This window comes from Podarcis cretensis (genome assembly GCF_951804945.1).
Source record: "Podarcis cretensis genome assembly, chromosome: 5".
NCBI lineage: Eukaryota > Metazoa > Chordata > Lepidosauria > Squamata > Lacertidae > Podarcis > Podarcis cretensis.
This window is the reverse complement of record NC_137174.1, coordinates 51,645,242-51,672,427: the sequence shown is the minus strand read 5'-3', so window position 1 is coordinate 51,672,427 and position 27,186 is coordinate 51,645,242. Positions and strand designations below refer to the sequence as shown.

At 41.0% G+C, this 27,186-nt stretch overlaps 1 long non-coding RNA gene across 2 annotated transcripts in view; it reads left to right on the top strand.

The window, feature by feature from the left end:
• Positions 1 to 5,695: 5,695 nt before the first annotated feature.
• Positions 5,696 to 27,186, top strand: part of LOC307217364 — a 33,341-nt gene continuing 11,850 nt past the window's right edge. Inside the window, exons 1-3 of one of the 2 annotated variants that reach the window (XR_013839579.1) lie at positions 5,696 to 5,938; positions 6,130 to 6,185; positions 15,462 to 15,530. This is a non-coding gene — a long non-coding RNA (uncharacterized lncRNA). Of the gene's footprint in view, positions 5,939 to 6,129; positions 6,186 to 15,461; positions 15,585 to 27,186 lie in introns of those variants that run through there. The other variant, XR_013839580.1, reaches the window with a different exon arrangement.

Below are 27,186 nucleotides of genomic sequence, written 5' to 3'. Positions count from 1 at the left end.
TTGGTAGTTTGTTTAAATGACTGATAAACACACACACAAATGGATTCTGAGCTATGACAATGAAATGAATTACCATGCTACAACTGAATGTTCTCTTTGTGTGTGTTTTCATTTTTTAGAAAAGTACACTGCTAACTGCAACTTAGCATTTTCCCCTTTAGTTCCATGTATGTGTGCTAGAAACTCTTTTTTCCTATTAATTGGGTAGGTGCAAGTTAAATGAAACCCTCCCTGATTTCTCTGAAATTTTGGGGAGTTGCTACTTTGCTTGGTTATGTAGATGAAGTGGCCACAAGGCTATTGCTTCCTGGACGCCCTGGAATACCTTGGGAGTGACACACCATATTGGTAACATCAACAATATCAACAATATCAGAAGACTGACTAATATCCCTCTTCCCTCTAGAAATTGTGGCTCTTTGTGGCGAATAGGGGTCTCCTAACAACTTTTAGCGCCCTTAACAAACTTCAATGCGCAGAATACTTTGGCAGAAGCCATGACTGTTTAAAGTGGTATTGCAGTGCTTTAAATGTATGGTCTGGATGTATGGCGATAGTCAAGGCAGTAGAAGCAGCACTGTGTTGCTTGAATTATAAAATTGCTATCAGCTGGTGAGTCAAGTGACATAATGCCCTTGTCTTCTCTGGACCAAATGTATTCAGAAACAAGCACAGCAGTGCAGTACATGAAGTGCTGCTTTATTCATGAATAAAGTTACTGGAAAGGAGACATAACAATTTGGCACACATCACAAAGCATACTTCCAAGAAGGTACTACCTCTTCAAAATTTCTTACAACAAAGCCTGACAGTCAAACACTAATGGCCTGAAGATAACAGCCAGTGGCTTCTGTGAGGTATGCCTTGAAAAATAGCTGCTGCTGCCTGGCATAGTTTATCATCTATAAAAGATGTGAGTTGTTATGGCTCCTTTTATTATTGTGAAGTCTGAGATTGAATTCAAGAATTATTACACTCATAGAATGTGACTGGCATAGTATTAGAGGGTCCATTCATACTTACCTAAAATGTGAAATACCGTATGCATCTTTCTAAAGTGTATACTGATTATAGTGTGATATCATTGAGCTCAGATCATGTTTTCCCAATTGACCACCAGAGGGCTTCTACTTGGAAATAATTAACATGCAAATATATAGTTCTGGGTGGAATCTACACACATATAAAAACTTTTCTGAAAATCCTTTTTTTAAAAAGAAGCATTTAAAAAAATGCATTGAATTTTCCATAAGGCTCGCCATCTAGTGTCACATTGTATATAGCACTTAAAACACACTTAAGACGTTTTATTTGCAGCTGTATAGCTGAGTCCCTGGTTTGTCTAAAAATTACACGTGGGTAGGTGAGTAACGAAAGAACTGCCTCACATATCCATAAGGTCTTCAGCCTCAGACGTTGCTTGTGCAGTTGAGAATTACTGGTAAATTAAGATGATTTCCTACTGTGCAAGAAATTACTGGAACTCAATTCTGGTACCTCTCAGGTGGGCGCCATTGCCATTATAAGAGAACAGGGGCAGTGTTCTTGGTGAGTTCCGGCACCTCTTTTTCTAGAAAACTACCACTAATTCTATGGTTTAGTAAAAAGGCTAAGATTGCAGCATCTTCAAAAAGTGGGTCAGAATCACTTCTGACCATTTCCATTTAATATCTTGCCTTCTTCAGAGTGAACAAATAACCAGCTTGTCTCTTCCCAACCTCTGTCAACTGCATAAAAATGTCCCTACTAATTGCATTTCATTGGTTCTGCAGTATGTACAACCGTAGCCAAACTAATACAGCTTTGGGACTCTGAAAGCATCCCCAGCTGCATACATAGGGAAAGCAACTTATTCAAATTTGTCATGAATTGGGCCGTATTCCATTTTCTCAGCTTGTTTGGAGAGCCAGGAAAATATCTTTTACATTAGCACTGCTGTGGAAAGTGCTAATGGAAACCCATTGTGTTTGTGTGAAAGGGAAGATGATAATTTTAAAATGTCATTGCACCAGGAGAGGCTTGTGTTTTTTCCCCATTGCAGGCAGGGTCATATTGAGTAAAAGTATTATTCTGTGCCCAAAGAGGGAGCTTGTTGTTTAAACTGAGGTAGAGTGGCTAGGACGCAGGTGGCGCTGTGGGTTAAAGCCTCAGCGCCTAGGGCTTGCCGATCGAAAGGTCGGCGGTTCGAATCCCTGCGGCAGGGTGCGCTCCTGCTGCTCAGTCCCAGCGCCTGCCAACCTAGCAGTTCGAAAGCACCTCCGGGTGCAAGTAGATAAATAGGGACCGCTTACCAGCGGGAAGGTAAACGGCGTTTCCGTGTGCGGCTCTGGCTCGCCAGAGCAGCTTTGTCACGCTGGCCACGTGACCCGGAAGTGTCTCAGGACAGCGCTGGCCCCTGGCCTCTTGAGTGAGATGGGCGCACAACCCCAGAGTCTGTCAAGACTAGCCCGTATGGGCAGGGGTACCTTTACCTTTACCTTTAGAGTGGCTAGGGGATTTAGTGCCTGAAAACCAAGAAATCTGTTAAATAATGAGGGCATCATTAATGAAGAACATTTATTGCCTTGTGGATTTCTAGTTCTGGTCTTTTATCTCCTGCAGCAATAAAACTAAAAGGCCCTTGAAGAAGTTCCATGTCCTCTTTTTTTACATACATATTTGATACAAATGTACATTTCATATGTAATTGGAGAAAACATCAACTGAGGTGTTTTCAATGGTTCGCCTTCCACATCTTCCTGTAATGTTTATGTACAAGTAATTCTATTTAGACCCTTTCAAATTGTTAAGATTTCTGTTTGCAGGCCCTGCCTCTTTATGGCTTCCTTTTAATTGTGCTTGAAGGATTAGATATTCATAGTCTCTTGAATTTTGTTGTTTAGTTGTGTCCGACTCTTCGTGACCCCATGGACCAGAGCATGCCAGGCACTCCTGTCTTCCACTGCCTCCCGCAGTTTGGTCAGACTCATGTTTGTAGCTTCGAGAACACTGTCCAACCATCTCGTCCTCTGTCGTCCCCCTCTTCTTGTGCCCTCAATCTTTCCCAACATCAGGGTCTTTTCCAGGGAGTCTTCTCTTCTCATGAGGTGGCCAAAGTATTGGAGCCTCAGCTTCACGATCTGTCCTTCCAGTGAGCACTCAGGGCTGATTTCCTTAAGAATGGAGAGGTTTGATCTTCTTGCAGTCCATGGGGCTCTCAAGAGTCTCCTCCAGCGCCATAATTCAAAAGCATCAATTCTTCGGCGATCAGCCTTCTTTATGGTCCAGCTCTCACTTCCATACATCACTACTGGGAAAACCATGGCTTTAACTATATGGACCTTTGTTGGCAAGGTGATGTCTCTGCTTTTTAAGACGCTGTCTAGGTTTGCCATCGCCTTTCTCCCAAGGAGCAGGCGTCTTTTAATTTCATGACTGTTGTCACCATCTGCAGTGATCATGGAGCCCAAGAAAGTAAAATCTCTCACTGCCTCCATTTCTTCACTCTTAATTGCCCCAATGTCAGTTTCTGTTCCATGAGAAGAGGCGGGTTATAATTACTTGTTTCCTTAGTTTTTCATTTTGCTGTTTTTATAATGCAATAGTGATATTATGCTTAAAATTAATGCAAGGAAACTAACAATTATATTCCTCTCTATCACGTTAAGAACAGAAAATGGCACCGGATCAACTGAGACTGTTTAAGGGGCAATGCAGAGGTTACTCATCACAACCCCTCTCTGTCTGCAATCTGAAGCTTTAAGCTTCAGTTGTTCTCTGCCTGTCCAAAATGAAAATGTGGGTGTTGCAACTTTATTTTATTACACACCCAAAATAAGCACAAATCAGGTATGAAGGCAGGGAGGGAGAGATGGGAGAGCAGGACAGAAAACACTCAACAACACCAAATTGAAAATGTGCATTTTTCATAAAAGTTGACTAAAAACAGGGAGGAAACTGGAAATAAAAGGGTAGCGTGGAAGCAACCACTGATCACATATCTCAATGTATTATTGGTGAAAAGGAAGATACCTAAGAGTGTCTCTTCAAAGTATTTTAACAGCACGATCCTGAACATACTTAGAATTGAGTGCTTACAGGTATGTCTACTCTACATAATCACACAAGCTGATTTAAAGAACCACACAATTAAACTCTTATTTGTTGAGTAAAGATGCAAAGGTTTTCCAGAATCAAAATTCAAAACAATATTGGTGTGCTTTCTTAAAAGTTTTTTTTTCAGATTACATATTCTTTGTTAAAAATGTATCGTATCTAATGTTTGACTTTGCTTTAGTGCAAAGGGCGAGGAACCTTTTTTGCCTGCTCAACTGCACCTGCCCACCTAAATTAAGATAAGGACAGCTCCCTTTGGTTTTATGTGCAATTAATTCATTCACAACCTTTTAATAAAATGGGAATTACAAATGCTACAAATGAAGTCAGCCTTCTGATATGACAGCAAATATTTGTGATAGGGAATAGTTCTAGGAACGATCTTGGAGCAGAGCTGCCACATCACCATCGTTGGTTGCTGGATGAAATATTGGCAAGTTCTCACCGTACTAACAGCACCCACTCACTGGAAATCCTAAGTGGTTGCTGTTAGAAACGGAAATAAAAGGACTGTCCTGTTCACTTTTTTCTAAGACATGTTTTTTTCAGTCAATTTCAGCTAAGATTTAAGTAACAGATAGTTAATACTTAATGACTACTGCAAACATTTGTGAGACTAGAACTTCATCACAGAATCACAGGCTTCCTGACATTTTCTGTGGGCAATAGAGGAAAACCAGTTTAAGACTTTCAAGAACTACTCGGGCACTACAGTAATGGAGCAAGTTATCCAATATATCAGCCTTCACCAACCTTGTGCCTGCCAGATGTTTTAGACCAGTGTTTCTCAAACTTGGGTCTCTAGCTGTTGTTGGACTACAATTCCCATCATCCCTAGCTATAGCAGGACCAATGGTTAGCGCTGATAGCTAGTAGAACTGCAGCAGACCTGAGTGGTGGTGGGAAGGTTAACCTTTTCTTCTCTGGTACAGTCCTGAGTCAACTCTGAAGGTCAGATTTGTTTTCCACTGGGGAAATTGGAGCCAACCCACACCTTCAGAGGAGGTGTTTCCTCACAACCACAGCAGGGGAGGAAATGGTTGAATTCTTCCTTCATGTATGATGCATTCATAACCAGTATCAGCAGCCCTTCCTTCCATAGCTGATGCTATTTGCAATTTTAAAGACCTGAACATTAAATGCAAAGACATATTTTAGCATCCTGTGCAGTTTGCCTTTCGCTTGCTTGTGCCCTCACAGGTAGGGAAGTTTGGAAGGTGGTGCCTCACGGTGACATAGTAGACTGTACAATTTAACAACTATGCAGGAGAAGACAGCACATGACAACTCCACCTAGCATCTAATGCAGTAGATAGCTTGTTGTCCACAATATTTACTGTAAAGTGAGCTTTTTTGTTTTTTGTTTTTAAAAAGGAACATTACAAAAGGAAATCAAATGACCAGAACATTTTCTTGTCTGCAGCTGGGATGGCTTTGTTAATTGTTCTGTGATGAGCTGATACAAGACATGTTTTCCTTTTCTTTTCCACAACACCTGTTTGTGTCACTAGAGTCACAGCACATGAGTCACAGCACAGCCGTTATTGACTTTGGTTGAAGCAGTGAGTGCTAGTGCACTTCTCTTTGTCCAAGGTTGCTAAGTTATAAAACCACAAGTTCCACAACAGGCTGGTAGATGACAATATTTTGTTGTCGTCTCTGAACAATAGACCGTACTGAGGCCTAAAGGGCTGAGGCTTGTGAAGCAAAGAGAGTTTTGAAGGCAGACCAAAAATGTACCCTGGGACTATAAAACACAGGCCAAAATTCATCACAGAGTTTTGCTGAGAAATGGTGCCATTGTTTAGAAAACCTGGACAGTTTAAACTCCCTCAGGCTGCAGGTAAGAGTATGAAACCAAAACACAGTACAGAGGGATCCATCTGTTGACACATCACACATTCCTGCTTGTTTGTTTGTTTGTTTGTTTCCCTGTGGTGCATAAAAATTAGCCTCATACATTTTATTAATTGTCTAACAAAATTCTATGTAGCAGGATTTTACTTTTTTAAAATTATCTTGCCTTGTCTCCAGGTGTGTTGCTTCTTCCTGCAGGAACATTCTGGAAGGATCTGTGTGATATCTTCAAAGTATGTCAGTGCAACCAAATTATTTGATTTTGTTGTGATGACATGATTACAGACAATAAACTCTAAAACTTTTTTTTTACTTTTTTTTAAAGGAGAGGGCTACATTTCCTGAATCAAACCTAAAACATGAATGTAGTGTAACCTTTAAGAAAGTATGCTGATTATGTATGGAATTTTACTCAAGCAACCAAGAATTTGGGAGGGAATCTAGATAATTTAAATTTACCCTTAATCCCATGATTCACAAAGCATGATGTTGGTTCAAGATGCATGCAAAGGAAATATGAGCAGACACAGAAAACACACCTGGAAAAGAGAGAGCAAAAAATTAAAAAGGAAGCAAGCCTACAAAGACAAAAATAATGTTTCTTTTATTTTATTTTCACTTGATTAAAGAACCAGGAAAGATATATATATAGCTAAAAAACAAACAAACAAACCCGGGGGGGGGGGAAGAGAAGCTATCTATCATTCTTAGACATAAACACATAAAGCTGAAGCACATAAAAATAGTATGTTAAGAAAATACAGTATATCAGTTAAAATCAGCATCATCCAAGAACATAAATCCAAGATATTAGATTAATTATGGCAGGTATAAATCACTTCATGAGAGGGAATCTTTTTGAAAGCACAGGAATATCGCTTTAAATTGCCAGAGGGAATTTCTCTCTATATTGAGAATCACATCGAGGGTACCATCAAACCCTTTGGGGAGCGAGTTCTGAAAAACAGGCATACATAATTCTTGGATATATCTTCATATAGGTTATCTGTAGCTATGAGTGCCTCCTCACCCCCAATGTAATAATAAAAAGATTGACTTTCTTTAATATTTGCTATCATGCAACCCAATGCTATGCATGTTTGCTCAGAACAAAACTCCACTTCCTAGTAAGTGTGCCTCATATTATTACTTAATATATTATCTATTGGATTGCAGCATCGTTAACTCTTGGTAAGATTCACTATGATTGGTTTTGAGAAAGTATTATTTGTGCTAATATAATATTTACAGCAGATAGCAATGGCTGCAGTTCAGCAAAGCAATTTCCTCAGTTCCTGAGGCACTATGAAGCACAGATGCAGTTTGCAATGGCATGCACCGTGTCCTTTGTGTGCAGCATGAATGCATGTGACTGGCCCACCAGGGACCATACCTGGGAGCCAATGCTGGGAGCCAAGATGAGCAAATAAATTTCAGTGGCCCCATAGGGTGGCCACTTCATGCATCACCCCAAAATGACACTGATTTGCATAAAACCTCCATATGCTAACGCATGCATAGGCACAGATTTGGAAATAATGTATATCATTTACACAGAAATACATCTCACCATAGCATGGAAGACTGTTACCTTGTACCTGCTCGGTCTGATGTTTGTGTCTAAGTGCTAACCATTGATAGGTGTGGGATGTGAAACACAGAGCAGTCAAGTACAACATCCCAAGAGTGGACATAAAAAGGGGGGTGTCTGGACCAGCCAGTCGGAATTTCCTGTTTCTTCCTAGGCTGGGACAGACTTCCTCTACATGTGACCAGAGGTGGGTGTGGCCTCACCTGTGCAGGTAACAAAAGCATAGGACTGGCCACCATCTCTCTCTCTCTCTCTCTCTGACTACATTCATCGAAGAAGCAACATCTGCTTAGCCTAAGATGCTCACTTGGCTTCCAGCTAAGAGGGGACAAAGGGACTATCTCTTTATGGAATAGATTCCAGGTATATTACTTTTGTAACTTAAGTCTGCCTTCTGGGATCCATCTGTGAACAGAATGAGTGAGCGAGTAAACTCTTTTCATACTTTTATAGAAGATTGTGTCGTGTCTATTTCTTTTATGAGGGACTAAAGAGGAATTTACCAGGTAACTTATTTTAGAGGCTTTAGAGAGCCTGAGCAAACACATCCGCTGTGCAAGTTTAAAAAGGGGAATGTTACTCTGCTAAATTGTAGAACTTGTTAACACAAGTTGGAAAGGATATAATCAAACAATATATCCTCTCCTGCCTCCCTGAACATTCCCACAATAAGCAACTTCAAGGAACCCTGCTCTCCTTTCTTAGGGTTCTTTATCTTCAAACAAGGCAGCAAAACCAGCTGTACCAGAGTGTGACACCTACAGGAGGCAGACCCTAGAGGATGGCACCTGCCCTGTGTCCGCTAAGCTTTCCTGCTGTGCTGGGGTTCCATGAAGAATCCTGTGCTATTGCCAGTGTTGAAGTAAACTCTGCTGCCAAACAGTTCAGTTTCTGTACATGAAATGCAGGGAGGAGGCCATTTTGTCATTTGCCTCAGGCAGCAAAATGTATTGGGCCAGTCCTTCACAGAGGACTCCTTCAAATAAAAGATTGTCTGCTGTAAAGTAGGATACATGACCCTTTGGGGATGACGTAGGGAAGAAAAAGGGGTTGTTTAAAAATTTGGCTACGTTGATAACAATAGGTGGCTTTTCCATTCATTGCCTTTCAAGATATCACAATAATAGTTGAGACACCTTTCAGTAGAAAGCTTCTTTCCAGTATTAACCAACCAGTCTTTGCATATACCTGACTGCATGGAGTGACCTTTTCAAAGTGCTTGATATGCCTAAAAGTGGGAGGCAAGAGCAAGGTAACAATCAGCATTTGAATGCCTTTTGTTATTGCCATTCTTTGATATTGACAATATGCTTTGTCTGTCAGCCTCACACCTGGGAGTTCTGCCTATGCCAATGACTAATAGTGATATAATAGCATAATAAGGGGCAAAGATTGGATCTTTCCTGGCAGATCTAAAAATGAATTTCAAAAGTCAGCTTCTCAGACGTTTGTCATTTCTCTGTTTATGAATGACTCTGAAATTGAAGTTTTCTGGAAGCAGTGAAATGGCAGATGAGCAGTTGCCACCTTTCAAATTATGTGTTAAGTGGTTCACACTTAGATCCCATTGCTCTCTATCAAATCTCTGCAGATGAATCTTCATACATTATGTGTAATATCCTGCAAACCTGTGGTTTCCAACCATAAGGAATCTGCAGTGCATTATAATCTCTGATTCTTCCTTGATATCTCATTACGAGGAGATATCAAGACAAATGCAAAATAATAAATATACTTGAAACCAACTGCTTTTTGTTTTGCAATCTAATCTTAAATATGGCCAAGATCAGAATATTCCTCTTTGCTGTGAGTCTTGCACCCCACGCAACCTCAATGGTGCTGCTATCAGGATTAGCTCAGGGCCCATTCCAAAGATGATGAGTTTCCCACCAGCTCTGCACTTGGTCCCAACAGTGACAGGGTAAAGCCTTCCTGCACAACTTCCTTTGCACTAAAGCAGAAGTGGGGAACCTGTGCCCCTCCAGATGTTGCTGGACTAGCACTTCCATCACCTTTGACCATTGGCCAAACCAGTGGGAGCTGAAGTCCAGTAACATCTGAAGAACCACAAGTTCCTCACACTTACTCTAAAGTGCAGCAGCAGGAGGAGAAACATGAGCTGCAGGTTTAGCCTATGATTTACTGCATGCAAAATCTATACTCTGACGCCTTCTATGCATCCCAACAGAGTTATTTAAAAATAAAATGCAGAGACATATTTTCTTCCAAGTTTTTAAAAAAATCACTTTCAAGATGTACTTCATAGGGTTTATTTTAAAAAAATGGCGAGAAAACTTGCTATATCAAACAGCTGTCCGTGTGGGATTTCTGGGTTTTTATGGAGGGGGTGCATAACTTCAGTTTTTCAGTTTGAACATGAATTATAGTTAGTTTTAACTGACTCTAGTGTTGTTATTTATGATTATGTTGTTTGATTATTAGTACTAATCACTTTCTACAAAACCCAGCAGATTTTTTTATTTTATAACGGTACAAATTAGTCATCCACGGCAGAAACACACTGCATTATATTTGATATATTTGTTTTATTTCTTTTTAACTTTGTATTCTGGCCTGGTATCTTTGTAGCTGCATGGCTATCTAGAAGAACTTTTATATATCTTTTTATTTTATGTATTAAAAGATAAAAATATATATTCAAAGGCGATATCCATAAACTTTGTAAATAAAATGTGCATTTTGACACTTACATGTTGCGCATATTGTGAGCATCTTCTGTGAAACACCCAGTGCAGAATTCACAGGCTACATTCAAGGGGCACAGATAGCATTTACGACTACCTTCAAAAAGTTTCTTTTCTCAAGAAATCTTGTGGTATCCAGCCCTGAATATACCCATAGGTTTTACCTCTCACCTTATCTTCCTTTTGCCTTGCTGTCACTGTATGAAGTAATTTGTAATCCAAGCTGCTAGAGACAAGTACACAGATCTGCCAAAGGTAAATAAATAATTTTTTTTTTTAATTTATACCCCACCCTTCCTGGTTCAGAAAACTGAGCTCAGGGCAACTAACAACAAATTTAAAACACTTAATTGATGCAACAATCAATTCATCAATTTATCTCATATCTCTTTGCTTGTATCTGTGATATAATCTTATACGGACATGTGAGAGTAGAAACAACCTCTGTGGCACACTTATCAGGTGGAAATATCTCCTGAGTTCCCTCTCAGACCATCCGGCTAGCAGTTTCTCCATTGACTGGTACAAAGCTGCCAATGTCATACACAGCACCTGTCCTGTCCTGTTTTACTTTGTCAGCAAAGCGGATCAGGTTGCTTCTGGCATTTTCACAGTTACTGAGCCATCATTACTGGAAAACTTTGAAGGTTATTAACTAAGCAATCTGAAGGCGGCAGGGGATGTGGCAGGGCAGGAACCAAGTTGTAGTACATCTGCCATATCCAGCACCCTGCTGGGATCTTGCTGGCACTGCAGGTGGAACAGGACAAGAACAATCCTCTGTCCTTTTCCGGTTTGTTTTGTTTTTACAGTTTTTTCTCGCACGGGGAAATTAAATTGGATAAACTCACATGGTCCAACAGAGCCATTCAAATCCGCATTATTATTACAAAATGGTGACAGATGTGATGACAGTGCCATATCCGAGTGCAGTATTTCAAAGTTCAAAACGGAGGAAAATAGAATGAAAAATACTAGGAAGGATGCTGAGAAGATGCGGCCATTTTTAGTTTCAGCAGATGTAACTTCAGCTTTTCAAAGGTTGAGAAGCAAACTTGGATAGCCATCTTTGCCGCTTCATGACATTGACGATCAGGATGGCAAAACTGTAACTGTCTAGGTGAAACCCTGACAATTGGATAATCCAAGTTGGATATCTGTGATATGTATAGCAAGTTCAGGGATGGACAATTCTGTTAATTTCAGTTTCTCTCAGCTTCACGTTTTTCCAATCTTAAATTCAGTTCCCCACACTCCTACATCAGTTTGTAAGTTTTTTAAGTCCCCATGAAATTTTATCCGCATTTTAGTGCCCCTTTCTCCTCATTTCCAAAGTTTTGTATGTTATTTTTGCATTTTTGTATATTATTTTCACTAATATATGCATTTTGCGCACATTTTTTGGTTGGAAAGCTGCATGACAAAATTCAGAGATGGGCAAATTTCAGAGAGCAGCTGTGTATGTTTCAGATATTGGTTTGGGGAATTGCACATTAGGTAAATCTGCGAATGTGAATCAATTCAAACTTCTCCTCCATCCCCAGCAAGCATCATCAACTGCCACTTGGTGGTCTGGACATTAATAATGACTTTTTGTAGAATGCAGAAGCCTGAGATTTGCAATAAAAATAAACAAGATATAGTGCGACATTGCTATGATTTTTTTAACTTGGGGACCTTTTTTTCTCTGGGAAATTCATGATCTTCTTTTCTGTTTGTAAAGCTAATGATATCTTACTCCTCAGAGGATGGAAGACTTACGTTAAACTCTATTTCAAAACATTGCCTAATCTTGGGGCACAATCTAGGACAGAGTTTGGTTCATGCTCAGGTCCCTTAAACACTTTAGACACAGAATATCTTGCTTGCTGACGTAGAATAAAACATGTTAACAAGCTATCTGTTTTTCATGTTAACAAGCTATCTGAGAGTCAGGGCAAGTTCTGTTCTTTGTACTGCAAATCTCAGCCGTTATAAAACCTAGGCTGTATTTCTTAATCATAGCATGCCAGTGGCTTATATCCTCACTATAGTATAAATTCCATTCATGCAAATATACAGCCAATATGAAGGCAGTGCTTCGTGTCCCTAGAATCCTGAGAAATGTTCTACCAATGCAACCTTTCTTTTACTTAACAAAGTATGTTTCTAGTGCTTACTGTGAGTAATCACTTGTGGTTTTGACTATGATTTCGTAACCCTCATGAGAATGAACATTCAAAAATGACAACAGCCCAGCTTCCAGTCATTGCAGGAAGCTAGGCTATAATGAAGAAAACTACAGCATTTGAAAGAGAGAGAAAATGGTGTAAAGATACTAAAAAGATAATGTGTGAGAGTGAGATAAAAACACTAGATATGAGGATCATCCAGTAAAATCAGTGGGCAATAGGTACATACATGTGTGAGAAAGATTATCAACAATATCAAACTACTATTGCAGATGGTCCTCTTTGCAGACATCTTTAGAAAATCGCAGCGAATGTTTTGAGCTGCTACGGCAAAGGTGGCAACCTCGTTTGTAATGGTTTTATTGTGGTCTGTCAGCAGATCGCAAATAATACCAGTCAGGGTCCAGCCAGCTCTTGCTCTCAAAAGGTCTCCCCCAAAAGAGCTCTGAGATCTCTATACAAAGGACAATGCCAAAGATAATGCATTATGTCTTCCACCTCCCCAGTACCACAAACACATGTCTGCTGAGTATAGAGGATCCTTTTATACTTTTTCCTCCAAATAGGTTGAGGCATTGTTTGGAAACAAAGGGTAGTAAAAGCTTTTCTAAGGGCAACAAAAGTTACAGAAGTTAGATCTTGAAAGTACTGTTGAAAATATTGCTCTCTCTCTAATAAAATAAACCAAAGGTTTGGAGTTGGCTAGCAAGAATCAACTTGGTGAGATGGGCATTGGAGGCCCTGTTTTAGGGTGATTTTGATCCCAATTTGAGGATTGGTTTCAGATAATAGCATTGGATGATGATCTGTTGGCCATCTAGAGATTCGGCTGTTGTGTGCTGCAGGGACTATCTAGTCCCCAGTGCTATTTAACTTCTGTATGAAGCTGCTGGGAGCAATTATTCGGAAACGTGGGGTGAGGTGTCATCAGTACACTCTGTCTCTCTGTAATATATGAATTAAGCAAGGCCACTGCCTTGACTTGGTGGTGGGTTGGACGACAGCCAGTAAACTGACCCTGAATCCTGTCAAGATGGAAGTGTTGTAGATGGGCAGTTCCTGAGTGATCAGTTGCCTGCTTTGAGGGGTTATCCTTCCTTGAAGGAGTGGGTTCATAGCCTGGGAGTGCTACTGGATCCATCACTGGCACTAGAAGCTCCGGTGATCTGTGGCTAGGAGTACCTTTCACAGCTGGCACTCAGACAACAGACTGAGCAGGCACATAGTCTGGTCACATAGTTCCACACCGGTGAGATATATTTCTATTTGAATTAAAGCAATTTCTAAATTTGCATCTCAGTTTGCAGCCTCTTTTGTCCTCTTGGTATTGCATTTTCTCCTTTTTGTCATAAATACGTTACCATCCTTTGGTCTAATCACTATTAAAGTTCAATATGCATATCTTTGATTGTTTTTGAAACCAAGCATCTAATGTACCTACAACAGGGTTGGGATCTTACAGCCTAGTATAAAATGAACCGTTTTCCACTGTGTGCATTTGAAACTCAGTTCCTCCAAGAAGATTCTTAGCAGGAGTCTGCAGGTTTCTGTAAACAATAGTTCTGCTTTTATGTTCATACAGTATCCAGATGCAATGTCCAGTTTAAACAATGCTTGATGTATGGTCCACTGACCATTTGTAGCATCTCAAACTCTTTCATAAAGTACCCCAAAACCTAAACAACTTTCTGGAAGAAAAGACAATTAGCAATTACCTTAATTTTCTGCAAGTTGCTAACTTTTGTCCTCTTGGCATTTGCTTTTTATTTATTTTTTATAACATTTTTTTGCAATTAATAAGTGGCTGTATCAAGATTGATTTTCTGCAAGCCGCGAACTGCAGTTGGTTCTCTTGTGTGGTAAAAGCAGATTGTTTCCTTTATTGCAGGACTTTACTGCAGGCCTCCATTATACCAGGAGGAAAGGAAGGCATTATTGATGCAGTTTCATTATTTGCAATATCTGACTTGCTGCACACAATCAGATGCATTTCGGGGGGGGGGGGTGTTTTTGTTTTTAACCGCTTTCAGTCTTATGTCAGGGGCCAAAACCAGTTGATATTAAGCAGACTTAAAATTAGACTGCGGTCCAGATTCAGAGTATGGCGTGTAGTTGCTGGTCTCCTTCCAAAAAACCCTTGAAGAAGAGGTGATTTTCAGCAGGAAACTGGCACCCATGCATCATGCTCCCGATCTGGATCAGGTCCCCGTGGGGCTACTTCTCCTTCAGAATAAAAGTAGTAGCATTAACCATGCTTTTAAAGAAGTGTGCTTAATGTTATTTGTCGTTTTCCTCTTGGAGTATTAGATACTCTCAAAGCATAGCATCAAAGTTGTCAAGAATATGCATGTGTGTGACCTTAGGTGCATATTTGCGTGCATACATCTGGCTTAAGAGAAAATATTGTTTAAGAAGATCTGTGAAAGATCCAGGTACATCATCTTGCAGCACAGGAAGGAGAGTGTCAGTGGATACCAGCAAGGATACTGTACTTAGAACAGAAGAAAGAGCAAGTGCCTAGGCTAAATACTATGAGTACCAAGAAGTATGGCGCAGGAGCAGCTATGATTCTACAGACCACCCAAAGAGAGGGAAGCAGAGGGAGCTCTGTGCTCCTAAATTCTACTGGGATGCAGCTGCTCTGCTTCTAGGCTGTAGCCGCCACACTTACCATGAAGCAATGTGAAGCAATGGAGAGGCAGATCTCAAAATGGTACTAGTTTCTTGTGCCTACATATGGAAGAAGCAATACTGTCTGCTTCCTGTTTATAGAAAATGAGAACCTGGGTGCAGGGGAGGAGGAGATTATTTTCATGATTTCCTGGAAGCTGTCAACAAGTTTTGTTGGTACTTTGGCATGGCAAACCAGAAAACAACATCAGAGCTGGGCTGGCTTAGCACACATCCTGTTTGCAAAATGTGGGGTTTTCAAAGCACAGGAAGCACAAAACCTCTAGTTTCAGTTGTCTTGGACAGTCTAAGACCCAGATTTGTCATTTTTTAACTTCTCAATTTCCTTTTTATTTTTATATTGATTTTCAGACAAACACAACACAGGAATCCCCCTCTCCCTGCCGACAGATGAGTACAGCACTCTGTACTTGAAAAGGGGTGAGTTAAAGGCTTGTCAAGTCCTGTTGCCCAACAAATAAAAGTTTATTTCCACAAGTCACTTTGAGATGCTGGAACTCTTCTTTTGTCAAAACTGCATGAAATTTGTCTGATCTCTTACTGGGTTTTTTAATTTTCATATTTTCCTTGTCAGTTTTCCCATAAGAATTAAATCCCACAATTGTTGAAACCATGTTTCCATCAAGTTAGTATTTAACTATCTCCAAACCTTAGCTATGGTTAGTCTTGTTGCTGTCATAAGATGAGTAATGAGATCTTTTCGAGTGAGATCTTGAGCTTCTGAGTCCTATATTGATTGAAATATTTCCAGGGAAATATTTTGAGTAGGGTTCAGTTCATCCAACAGCACTGGGCTGGTTAGCAAGACCACCTTTGGGAAAGAGAACTCTGTTCCTGCAACAGTTAGCAGTATTTGTTTGGGTGATCCTCCTTAATAAATTTGTCCTTAAAATTAAACATCTTAAATCTAATTTTTAGTTGTTTAGTTGGAATTCCAAAGGTCCAAGGGTCATGGGCTCTCCCTTAATAGATGCATTGGCAAATGTGGGAGGGGGAAGAAGAAAGGAAACCTATAATGTTCATCATATCTACAAGTTACAGGATGTATCTGGCTAGTCCCGCCTGCCCCCATCAAGAAACAGCTGGGGAGCAGGGGTGGGTTTTGAACTGGGTTGAATGGTGGGAAATCCTCTTTCTTCTGCTGCATCCTACAGAAATCTAGGGGCCTGTGCAACATGGACCAGACCAATGTTTTCCAGCGTTTGGTTCAACCCTGACCGCCCTTTTTGCCACAATGTGTTACTCAGATTGCCTTGTTATGGTGTGGTTGCTATGAATGCAGAGATGGCCCCCACTTCTCAGGGCCCGGAAAGGATGTTACCTGAGATCACAACTGGTGGTTGGGATTTGCAGAGGCGAGGTTGCCTTCCTTATAGTATTTTTGTGGGCATATATAGTTACTCTGTTGCCCCTGCAGGGTGGTGGATTCTTCTATAACTATCCCACTCAGATGCAGGCAGAATCTTTAGTAAAGAAGGAGTAGGGATGGGCTTCATAATCCCTCACATTGTGAGAGGTCTCAGGGACAACAGCCCTGAGAGTGCCATCCACTTTCAGAAAGGTGGCCTCCTGTTCACCTTTCCAGCACAACCTAGCAGATAGACCCGGTCAAACTTTTTTCTCACAGCATCTGGGACATGATCTTCACTTGTGTCATGTGTATGTTGTTTTCCTCTGTCCTTGCCCTGCTCCCACTTGCTGGCACAAACGATAAACAACTCTGCATGGAGGTAATCAAGGAGGAGAGAAGATGGTATTTGTGAATTGAATGTAAATGACGTACAGACATATTTCAGCAATGTCTTTAATCCTTGTTCAATAGACTTATAAAAAGCCAAGAACAAAGGCATTAATTAGAATCAAAGAACAGGGCAGTTTTGCATTGTTTTGGATGTGAGGATTTCAATTGTGAAAAATAACTGTTGATGCTTAGCACATTTCTAAATATAAAAATCACTGCAGTACTTTTTGTTTTGATACTCTGGCTCTCGGCATAAGAAGAACAAACCCACTGTTTCTCAAGCAGGGACAAAATGCACACGATAAAAAGGAAATAATGATGAAGGGGTGTGAGTGAGTGAGAGTTTGTAAAATGGCTTTGGAATCAAATCCCTAACACCATCTGGTAAGATTATGGCAGTATTCAGATGATTTTTTTCAAAATCCGGTGGCAGATTAATACTTTGATACTGACAGCACAATCCTACACAGAAGTAAGGCCATTAAGTTCAGTGGGCCTTGCTCCACAGGTTAAATGTGTATAAGTGCAGCCTGACCATGCTTCTTTGCACACATAAATGTCCACCCAGTATCCCATCATGAAATCCACTTTCCCCAATCCAAATCTGGAATATGATTTGAAATGGCTACAGCAATTTTGGATTCCGCAATCATGGCCAGTCCTACCATTAGGCACAGTGAATTGGCTGCCTCAAGAGGCAGTTGCTGGGCAAGCAGCACCAAGACAGTGGAAGGCTGACCTACCAACCCTACATCCAGCCCCGCAATAGCCAGATGCCCTTAGCTGCAGAGGTGAACATCAGTGTTAAGTAAGATTTAACAGTCAGGCCAATTGGCTTTTGTACATAAAATGATTGACACATCTCATCCCTTGACTCAGGTAGCAAAATGTCCTGGGTCAGCCCTGTCAACTGTGTTCTAGCTGGGGGAGTGGGGTTCACACATTCTGTTTTTGGACGCAATACAAAAATGAATAGCTAGAAGATAATTGGGTAGGATTTTTAGCAATTCTTGGGAGTAATTGGCTGGATACAATGCGCTTTTATATCCAACACCGCAAGCAGGCTTTCCATAAACAAAAGCCAGTTCTCTCTGATCTTCATCTCTTCGGGAACTACTGCTACCCTTTGTTTTGAAGATATTCACTAGGGCATAGTTAGCAAGAGGGAGAATTTGAAGGCTGTGGTGCCACACCCATGCAAGAAGAACCAGTGTTTCTTCCTAGCACTTCTGCTTTTAAAATAGAAATAATGTGTAACTGGATTTATTAATTTTTTAAAATAAGCCTACTCATGGAAGAAGGAATTAACTCAAATTAAACTGCAGGGCCGGATTAACCATTTTGCTAAGTAACCATTTTGCTAAGCCAGGGCACAGAGAGCCCCAGTTGGTTTCAGAGTTTCCTACAGCGCAAGTGGATTTCACAGCAATCTGCACCTTGGTGCCTGCAAACGATGGGAATGTGCTGATATTGAATTAGCTCTTCAATCAAACAGCAAGGAATTTCATGCCTCGGAAAAGATATAACAGCTCCCTTCCTTCCTTTCTCCTCTCGGGATAAGTTTATTGTCATCCACCTATTAGGAAAGTGCATTTCTTTCCCTTTGTTTCAGTTTTAATGCAAAGGTTTATTTTACAACGATAGCCAACAGAAACAAAGCCTAACTTGTTTCAGCATGCCTTCTGTAAACAAAGGAGAAGCTGTTGAAAACGGGATGCAAAAAGGAAAAGGAAAAAGAGCATTGAAGTCCTGTCTGCCTCTCCAGCTTTGCCACCACATTTTTCTTAAACATTTGGCATCCGGCACAGCGTGAATGAAAGTATTGTTCAATTTTCCAGACTGGTGCTAAGGGTAGCTGAGTCTGGGAAGGAAAGGGAAAAGATTCTAAGAGGATGGAAAGGTATGCTCTCCAGGTATGTCTGTGTGTGATGGTACCACAAATACCATTTCACACATCACCCCCTGGCCTGTTCCAATCAAAGATTCACCTCTGGATTTTGCTTTTATTTGTTGCTATTGTTTTGGCAACCCTATATAGCAGAGGTAGGGGACATTTCTCAGCTCTCGAGGTCTACATTCTGTTCTTTGCAGCCTCTCCAGAGTCATGTCATGGACAGGGCCAGAGACAAAGATTGGGTGGCAAAATGTAAATGGTACCTTTGCACACGAGGACACTTTCTACACACACTCCCACAGCCCTCTCTATCTTATCACCAGCCAAGCAAGAGGCATTATCTGAGTTCAATGACACATCCTGGCCAGGCTCATCAGGGACAATGGGGCATGTAGAGATGTGAGTATAGCCTTGGGAGAGTACCTGAGGGACAGGTAGAGAGAACTGGAGGACCACGTTTCATCCCAAGCCTGAGCTCCATCATGTGATTCCGTCAGTTCAGTTTGAAGGCGAACTCCCAAAATTGTGCTGTGCTTCACTCTGCTTTTAATATGCACACACTACCTGTTGTGAATAATGCTATTGGGTTGGACAAAGCAGTGGGGGAAATGGCTTTCTCCTGAGCTGGGAAATTTATTGTTGGTGATTATGATGTGCAACTATGCACAACAAAAGGCAGTTAGTTCTCGTAAGTCTCTTGAATGCGAATCACATCCTTCTGTTGTAGGGGTCAACACTGGAGTTGCCCACTTATTGGAAATGAGTCATGCAGAACTCTGAGCAAACGTCCATAAGGTTGGGCTATAAGTCCATAAGGTTGGGCTATAAGTTGAATGGCAAGCTGTTTGGATTTTGAAAGAAAGGACTGATGTGGCAGAAGGATTTAGCACTGCTTGCATGCATGTTTATTTCTGCACTCTACTAAAGTCAGCTCAACTTCTGCATTTGTAAATAAACCAAAAACCACATGCCTGCAGCCTTTCTTTCCTCTTTCTTTTTAATCTTTTAAAAAAGATGCAAATGTTTGAAAAAGAACAACTAAACAAGCAAACATGCAGGTTCCCAGAGATTGCAGTTGCAGCACTCTTTCCTTGATCCTTCTGCTGCTGACCCACTCAGGGCTAAATTATGGTTTGGCTTGGCATTACGTCTGAACCCAGTCTTGTGGTTTGTCTGTCCCAGACAAACCAAGAACATTGCTTGGTTGAGTGACACAAACAATGAACCTGGGTTTGAACGTAATGCCAAGGCAGGCCATTGCTCTGCCCCCCATAGGGCAGCAGCAAGAGGGCCGAGGGAGGCATACTGCAGCTGCAATTCTTTCTGCAACCTGCACATTCGTTTGTTTGCATTAACCCAGGGTTTAGCTTAGAGTTACATGCAAACTGGGCTATTGGGTATCAGCTTACTCAGCTCTGCTGTTCCTTCCACATCAAGTTCTACTCAAGTAGCAGCAAACATACCAGTACAATTATCTACTGCATAAAGCAGGGTGTATCTCTTTCTCTTGTTAATCAATTAACCTTGGCTACAACATCAGTATTTTATGCCTGACACCTGAAGCAGGGTGGGCTTAGCATAGCTGGCTTATTTTAGGAAAGTCTAGCCTCCTCGACAGAGGACGAGATGGTTGGACAGTGTTCTTGAAGCTACAAACATGAGTCTGACCAAACTGCGGGAGGCAGTGGAAGACAGGAGTGCCTAGCGTGCTCTGGTCCATGGGGTCACGAAGAGTCAGACACGACTAAACGACTAAACAACAACAGCCTCCTCTGTCCCTTATCTTCTAGGTTCCCTGGCGTAACAACTTGTGTAACAAGGGGATTTTGAAAGAGTACCATGCAGTTTGTTCAATTCAGTTCCTACAGAATTAAACCCAGGCTAGATTATTTTAAGTCTGCAGGAATCAGCAGTGAGGTTTTCTCATGTGACTTCCTGATTGAAAGTTAATGGCAATAATATGTTTTTCAAAAATAAATAAATCCTGGCCGTTCTAAACTGTAGTGCGACAGGTTTCAAAAGCAACTGTTTGGCTACACAACTGATCTCCTATGTCATATCTAAAAAGAACTTGATCTAGTTTTCTGGATCAGTTTTTACAGACTCTTGCCATCTTTCTTACTAATAATAAGCTTTTTGATAGAAAATCAGATGATATGCTATCTCTAAAAATATTCAGCCAGATACACCACCATTGTCTCCTCAGCTATTATCAAGCTGCCAACTCAGGGGGAGAAATCCAAAAATTGCAATATTGAGGATCAATCCATAAAAATATCTCTCTCCCCCTGTCTGTGTAGAGGGGGAGGAATAAATTTCTAAATTCAGTATGGGTGGTATTTTAAACCTGTGTCTAAACATTAAGTATCAGAAAACAGAAAACATTTCAGAGAAGTTTTAAAAAGTTATTGGATTAAAGATATGTTACCCACAAACATGCAATGATATATACCGGTAACGGAAATATAGCAATGGACATAGCATTGGGGTGACAGTGTGATGCAGTGAATAGAATAGCTGATATGGATATGGGAAAATGTTGGCTTCAATCATTCTGATCTCATATATAGTATTTACCTGGTGGTTTGGGGCAAGTCATGATCTCTCACGAAACTGTAGAACATTAAAAAAAAAACAGGCAATGTGGTGAACATGATGCCTGTGATGTTTCTTTCATGCCTGCAAGTCATGACTTGATGTTGCAGCCTCGCCCTCACTTTCACCTTGATGTTACCCTGCCTTACTTTTATTTCCATTTAAGAATAGTGTGTAAGAGATTAAAGAGCCTCCCTTTATTTTTAGTTTTTTAAAAGTATAAAGATTAATGGGGAGAACGGAAGAGCTTGATTAGTGCTGGGAACAAACTGTAATTTTCAAGGACTGCATATTTAAAATACTGTATCATTGTCCCTGATCACCAACAGCCTGGTGATGGGCTAATATTTTGGTTGTTCTATTCTGCACTGATACTAACATCTTCTTTTATAAATCACAGGTCAGTTGACAAAGAGATTAGAAAATGCTCCAGCATGTGCCAAACATCTTTAATCCCCTTACTTGTCAAAGAAGATAAAGGTGTTTGGGGGCATGGGTCCAGAAACTGTAAAGAAACTCAAAGAAAGCAGGAAGTCAAACATCTATTTTTAAAGATCCCCCCCCCCTCCAGCTTTACCATGAAGGGAAATACAGCAAGATTTGCAAGGACTCTCACTTACACAACCTGTGCAACTTTTGAAAAGGGACTCTGAAATGTAATGCCTTGAAATTTAGAACATTTAGCTTGGCTCTGTTTTAAAACTTTTGCCCCAACTCTATTCACCGGTGCTTTCCCAGTTGTTCATGTGATTTTTCCTCCTTACATACTATTATTCCTTTGTCAGGCAAGTTTATAAGAGAAAAACACAAAGGAACTCATCCTACGTGAAGGGTGACACAAGGCACTCTACAATCTACCCATAGCCCCATCTCTTTTACGAACAAATTTTACCATGCTCCTTTTCCTTCCCACATGGCTGTCCAGGTTCCCTCTTAACCAAGGTTTTCTGTTCACCAGCTTCTTACTCTGATTTCAAATCCTAGTTAAGGGGGATTTGGGTTTTTGGGTTTTTTTAAATAACCTCATATTTTGAAAAGAGAATCAAACATTTTTCTTCATTTACTTGAAACAAGGACACCATCTCACCTTCTTAACTCCTACAAATCTTCTTCTTAATTATCTGTAATGATGCCTTTAAAATGTTCTGATCTGATGTTGGTTAATGAGCAAAAGCTGAGACTTCTGCAGTTTTTGCAGCAAACACCATGGTAATCTCTTTCTTTTCTTACAGCCTCATCCTCTCAACTCCATCTATTACCCCCATTATCTCAATTCAGCTATCAGTTGTATCACCTAGTCTGTTAGGTATTTAGGGCAAGATCATCTCCTTCCATTGTTTGCTGGTCTGTACAGAAGTTCCTACCTGAGGCCTAATCCCCAATTACCGTAGTTTAATCTGTGAAATAAATGATTTTCGTTTTTTTAGGCAGTATGTCTTTGCTGACACAGCTCTTACAGACCTTAAACCTGTTCAGGTACATGTGACATAAAGCCCCCCACAAAAATCCAAAAAATGTTACATCTCGAGTATCTCTTCCTGCGAAAGCAAAACCATTCATTCATTTAACACATCACAATTGATAAAACACACTCAGTTGTGTGCTTCTGAAAAGCAACATCAGAAAAGGGGCTGCAGTGGGAGCAGCATCAGGAAGAAAACTCTTTTCCCCATAATTGGTAATGGACACCCTGACCAGCATTATGAGTTTATATCTAACTTGAGGTGGTGGGGGTTGTTCAAAAATCTGCAGTGCACAAACTCAAGAACAATGTCTGGTTTTTTCCTTCCTTGACTTTCAGCTTTCTCCAAACAAAGAGATTAAGACTTGTGTTTGCTTCATAGCTTTATAATGACCTTCATGACACAAAAACCAGGATGCCAGAGTTTTGGAGCCTAGATATACACAATGCTGTCATTCCACTAGACAAAAGCATTTGGAACGTTCATCGGCGTCTCCTCTCAAGTATCATTCCAAGACGGTGCAAATTTTATATGCTGCAGTTACGCTTCCCGGTGGCTGTTCCAAGTCATTCAGCTTCATTAGCTCCTACCTTTGCGATGTTTACCAAGCTGCGAGGAAACAAACATGGAGGGTCAAATCCTGCATCGGCGTAAAGGACACGTGGCCCCATCGCTCTCAAGCAATTTCTGTACTGTGACACCGGCAGCTAATTTGACCCAGAATGAATAACTCAGCAAAGGATGATTACGTCTTCCTGTAAATAATGAACATCTGGCAAAATGTTCCCATTCAGAGCTATTAAGCATGCAGAGCTTAGTGACATTTGTGTGCAGCTCCTACCTACAAACACTGGCTTTTGCCACTGGGTTTAAAAAATGGAGTGCCTGGATACAAAAGCAACTCCCAGGAAAGTTGGATTCTGTCTCCAGGCAGTGCCTGTCTTACACAATGTTGTTTATAGCATTAAGATTCCCTCTTCCCCCCTCCCCCCCCCCGCCCCGCTATGGTCTGTATGAGGAAATGGCCTGGTGTCATTTAAGTAGCTGTCAAACCACACCAATTTGCAACCGTCTGTTTAAAAACCTCCAAAGAAAATGTTTAGTTAAATGAGCATTAAGTGGTTTCCAAAGGTAACATGTTGGTTACACAAGAGATCTAATTTCTCACAGCTCCTCAGCCAACCTGTGCACTCGATTTTAGACTCCGTGAGTTCACAGTCTGTGAAGTCATCCACAAAACTGGAAGATTCCCAGGGGGATTATTTAAATTTGATCCTTCCTCCTCCATAAATCTGCACTGTGACTATGAGGTATTGACAATGCCTTTGATGTTTTGGAGTGTACAGGGCATTGGAGAGGGAGCTGCTTGTGAATCAGTCCAGCACAGCATCAACATTTCTTTCCTGCCCTTCCATCCAATATTAGGTCCTCCCCAGCATGCATAATTTGAAACCAGCCAGCATAACAGAACAATTAAAACCTGAATCTGAGGCTGAAGAATGAAAACAGTCTTTATAGGCTTCCTAAAGGCCAGAAGGGATCCATCAATGAATGAGGGTCTCAGCAAAAGGCCAACAGCATTCTGCAAAAAAGGGCATCACCACTAAAAAGGCCCTAGTCCTTACAGATACCAGCTTTGCTTCTTTACCCGGGCATGGAAAAAGTGGGCAGTGCAAAACACAAAGGATAAAATTAAATTAAATTAAAAATAAGTTTCCTTTCAGCATAGTACATTGGGGTGTGGAAAAGGGGGCCTGGCCGCCTCACAGCAGGTTTTGCTGCAGACTGGACTCTGCCCAATCTCAGAAGCACTCTGCCTTTAGTGGCATATGGGGCAGGGGTGGGTGGGAGAATAAGGTGAACAAAACAGGTAACCATCGTGATTAAAAACTAATACATACAATGTGACACCATGACGACCCACTTCCTCCAAAAGTGGAAGGTGGGTGATGCTGCATAGGATGCACAAGTTAGGATGTTTCCAGGGTGCCTGGTAACCAAGGAATCCAGCAGAGCACCGGTAGCAACCACCATGGTAACAGCTACGAATGCCTCCAATTCCCACTGAAAGCAGCAGGGCAGAGAAATAGGTGCCCAAATTAAAAGTGCTTCTCAGAAGGTTCATGGGAGCTTAGTCAGGGTAAGGACTCAGACACCGCAGCTCTAAAGGAAACATGAAAGTATAACCACAGAGAGTAAATAATTGACAGATCCAGTTGAAACATGGGCAGAGTTTGAGGTCAATGGCCTCTCAGTCCAAATTGGGTGGGCCACATAGCTGAAGTTCTGGAACAGGTGTTACAAGAAGATGAGCAAATCCACCTGGCCACTTCACATGTTATAAAATCCCCCCATTGATAGTACTTCTATGCAGGAATAAACATGAAATGTGTTTGTTGATTTTAATATCTGGAACATGCTATATATGCTGGAAATATATCTATATATCTATATATAAATCCTACATGTGTTTATCTCATTTTATAATCCATGCAGGGGCTTCATGTAAATTCCTATAAAGATGTGCCTTTTATTATCAATTATTATAATTATTCCTGTTGTTATTATAACGTATTTGAGAAACTATTTACTACCATAGTACCCAAAACATTATGGCATGTGAGGCTGAGGGGGCAGTATTCCTTGGCTATTGAGTTCTGTTGCTTACAGGGTTGCCACTGTCACCATCTAGAATGTTGTCATAGTTCTATCATCCCTGACCATTGGCCTTCCTGACTAGATCTGAGATGTGCTAAGAGTCCAACATAATCTGGAGGGCACCACATTGACTACTCCCAGCTGAGTCTGTTACTGGCTTGGAGAATCTTTTCAAACAGATTGGAAAGGTGCAAGTGTCATGTTTGCTTGACTTATGGCACACCATTCTTGTCTATATTTATTGATGTCAGTCCTGAATGTTGATGAAGCTGGCCCACGCCCTTTAGATTCCACAAGCTCTGGACAATGTGGTCCATTGATGTCATAGTTGTTTCTTGAAAAAGAAGAGAAGACATACCCACGCGTCATACCTAGAATTTCAGAGTGTGAAGTTTCAAAACATTGATTTCACTTTCCTGAATGTCCACAATCTTGAGTGCTTTATTATGGAGACTGTTTCACATTTCCTGAATATCAGGGATCTGAACAAAATAACGTGGGCTTGTTATCCCAACCTTCTAGTTCCAACACTATAAATACTGGAATTCCTTCTTTTCTACTGCCCGTTATCTCTCTTCAGGTTCAATTTCACACTTCTGATTTTGAAGACTGTCCGTTCCGTTCTACACTTCCATCTCCACTTTTCCACCTCAGAGATCATATCCTGCAATGTAGCAGCTCACCAGTGACCCCATTACAGGATCACAGATTCTTTGGAAAAAGTGAAGCCTAGGATTAAGCTTCCTTTTCCAGAGGAATTTATCACCATAATATTGATTAAGAGCCTTATGCATGTTAACTGAGAAGTTGCACTGATTTCAGTGGCATTATTCCAGGGAACTTTTTGTAGAAGTCTGAGGGAATCATTTCCTTCTCCAACACTGCTATTGTTAAAAGTGCACAGGGAGGTGACACATTCACCAATTTAACATCCCATCTGTTTGGGCCATAAATTTCTGACACTCATGTACCCTGGCTTAATCAAAACATCCATGAAACACTTGCACTTTGGAAAGAAATACAGTTCCCTGCAAAAAAAAATGGCAAGGAGGAACTTTTTTGAATTGCATGATAAGAACATAACAGCAAATGGTGCTTCTTGGTATGTGAAGCATAATAATAATAATAATAATAATAATAATAATAATAATAATTTATTATTTATACCCCGCCCATCTGGCTGGGCTTCCCTAGCCATTCTGGGTGGCTTCAAAAAAATATATATTAAAATACTGTAATACATTAAACATTAAAAGCTTACCTAAATAGGGCTGCCTTCAGATGTCTTCTAAAAGTCTGGTAGTTGTTGTTCTCTTTGACATCTGGTGCGAGGGTGTTCCACAGGGAAGGCGCCACTACCAAGAAGGCCCTCTGCCTGGTTCCCTGTAACTTGGCTTCTCGCAGTGAGGGAACCGCCAGAAGGCCCTCGGCGCTGGACCTCAGTGTCCGGGTAGAACGATGGGGGTGGAGACGCTCCTTCAGATATACTGGACCAAGGCCGTTTAGGGCTTTAAAGGTCAGCACCAATACTTTGAATTGTGCTCGGAAACGACCTGACAGTCAGTATTGGACAATGTGTTGGGACAGTCACAGAGCTGCCCTCTAGATGCTACAGATAAGCTCTGCAACTGACACCAGCACAAGCGCCAGGCTGGCTGTGCTGAGGCCCTGACCCCATCCAGGTGAGCTGTAATGATGCCAGTGTTGGGAAAGCATCTCTGTGGC